The sequence below is a fragment of the Dendrobates tinctorius genome, unplaced genomic scaffold, assembly GCF_039654945.1.
Source record: "Dendrobates tinctorius isolate UK_male_01 unplaced genomic scaffold, ASM3965494v1 ptg000162l, whole genome shotgun sequence".
NCBI lineage: Eukaryota > Metazoa > Chordata > Amphibia > Anura > Dendrobatidae > Dendrobates > Dendrobates tinctorius.
The window spans coordinates 66035788-66038503 of NW_027361829.1; positions in this window are offsets into that span (position 1 = coordinate 66035788).

The following is a 2716-nucleotide window of genomic DNA, read 5'->3' on the forward strand; positions in this document are numbered from 1 at the left end:
CTGCTCCGTACACCTCGCACACGCGCCTCCGCTCCGTACACCTTGTACACGCGCGGCTTTGCTCCGTACAACCTGTACACGAGCAGCTCCACTCCGTGCACCCTGTACATGCACAGCTCCGTACACCTAGTACACACCTGGCTCCACTCCGTACACCCTGTACATGCGTGGCCCTGCTCTGTACACCTTGTACACACATGGCTCTGCTCCGTACACCTCGCACACGTGGCTCCGCTCCGTACACCCTGTACACGCACGGCAGCTATATTGTATGAGAGAGGTGGTTATTTAGCTCCCATGACAGAATCACATTTAGGTAAGCGGGGGGGGGGGTCACGTTCGGAAAGCCTTAAAAAGGAGGGTATTCCCATCTCCAAGATCCTACCCCAATATGTAGTAGGTGTAATAATAATAATATCAAATACCTCCAATTAGAAATGTAATATAGTTCTCCTGAGATGCTATGTCTCCTTCCTTAGGTATCCATGGTTACAGCCACTTATATAGTAACAGTTATCTAGTTGCTAGTGATCGTAACCATGGATACCTAAGCTACTGCAATGCCCTGCACATGAGGAAAGAGACATGGCAAATCAGAAGAACTATACTACATTTCTAATAGGGGCATTTGATAATACAGGGTGGGCCATTTATATGGATACACCTGGGTGGGCCATTTAATGGATACACCATTGTTTTTCTTGTGAAATTCTCAATGTCTGATGTGTCACATGACCCTCTTCCCATTTAATTTAGGTGTATCCATATAAATGGCCCACCCTGTATATTGGGATAGGATCTTGGAAACGGGAATACCCCTTTAAGGCCTAAATACACATTTGACTACTTTTGTTTGATCCTGACGAAATGTGATGTCAGGGAACAGAAAAAGTTCCAGGTGTTGAAATTTAAAGGATCTGGCTTGTGTCAGAGGAGTGTGTGGGTGGTTAAGGGAGAGATCACTGACGGCTGAATGAGCAGTGGTCCGTCAGCCATCATAAGTGTATGGCCAGCTTTAGGTCTACAGCTCCCACATGAGTGACAGGTTCACGTAGTTACACGTCTACAACAGTTTAGCGAGTTGCAGTAATGCTGTAGTTACAAGCTCCAGAGGGCCACCAGTATACAATTCCTAATGACATTTATACATTTCGTATAATTTAAAGGGAATCTATCATGTTAAAGAGGCAAACCTATACCTACAAGATGGATACCCTGGTACATACAAGAAGGGTTTCTGGGACATAAGCAATATATTGTTATCCACCAATAAAGCCCCAGCTTCTAAGGAGTTCATATATCCATGGCTAAAGATGGCCTTATTGATGTCACATAATAAAATCTAGTGGCCACATCACTCAGGCGGTGAGCAGAATCTAAAAGGATCCAATTTTATAGAATGTACGATTAAAATATTGTGAATGCTTAAAGGGGTTTTCTAGGTCTTTAAAAGCAACAGAAAGTCTTATCTGAAATGTCAGTGAAAGCCTCCAATGGTCTATTATTAGTGGAGCCCCCGTTGGTCTAATATTAGTGGAGCCCCCGATGGTCTAGTATTTGTGGAACCCCCGATGGTCTAGTATTAGTGGATCCCCGATGGTCTAGTATTAGTGGAGCCTCCGATGGTCTAGTATTAGTGGAGCCTCCGAAGGTCTAGTATTAGTCGAGCCTCTGATGGTCTAGTATTAGTGGAGCCCCCGATGGTCTAGTATTAGTGGAGCCTCTGATGGTCTAGTAATAGTGGAACCCCCGATGGTCTAGTATTAGTGGAGCCCCCGATGGTCTAGTATTAGTGGAGCCCCCGATGGTCTAGTATTAGTAGAGCCCCCGATGGTCTAGTATTAGTGGAGCCCCCGATGGTCTAGTATTAGTAGAGCCCCCGATGGTCTAGAATTAGTAGAGCCCCCGATGGTCTAGAATTAGTAGAGCCCCCGATGGTCTAGTATTAGTGCAGCCCCCGATGATTTAGTATTAGTGGAGCCTCCGATGGTGTAGTGTTAGTGGAGCCCCCGATGGTCTAGTATTAGTGGAGCCCCTGATGGACTAGTATTAGTGGAGCCCCCGAAGGTCTAGTATTAGTGGAGCCCCCGATGGTCTAGTATTAGTGGAGCTCCTGATGGTCTAGTATTAGTGGAGACCCCGACGGTTTAGTATTAGTTAAGCCCCCAACGGTCTAGTATTAGTGGAGCCCCCAATGGTCTAGTATTAGTGGAGCCCCGATGGTCTAGTATTAGTGGAGGCTCCGATCGTCTAGTATTCGTGGAGCCTCAGATGGTCTAGTATTAGTGGAGCCTCCGATAGTCTAGTATTAGTCGAGCCCCCGATGGTCTAGTATTAGTGGAGCCCCCAATGGTCTAGTATTAGTGGAGCCCCCGATGGTCTAGTATTAGTGGAGCCTCCGATGGTCTAGTATTAGTGGAACCCCCGATGGTCTAGTATTAATAGAGCCCCGATGGTCTAGTATTAGTAGAGCCCCCGACGGTTTAGTATTAGTTGAGCCCCCGACGGTCTAGTATTACTGGAGCCCCTGATGGTCTAGTATTAGTGGAGCCCCTGATGGTCTAGTATTAGTGTAGCCCCCGATGGTCTAGGATTAGTGGAGCCCCCATGGTCTATTATTAGTGGAGCCCCCGATGGTCTAGTATTATTGGAGCCTCCGATGGTCTAGTATTAGTGTAACCCCCGATGGTCTAGTATTAGTAGAGCCCCCGATGGT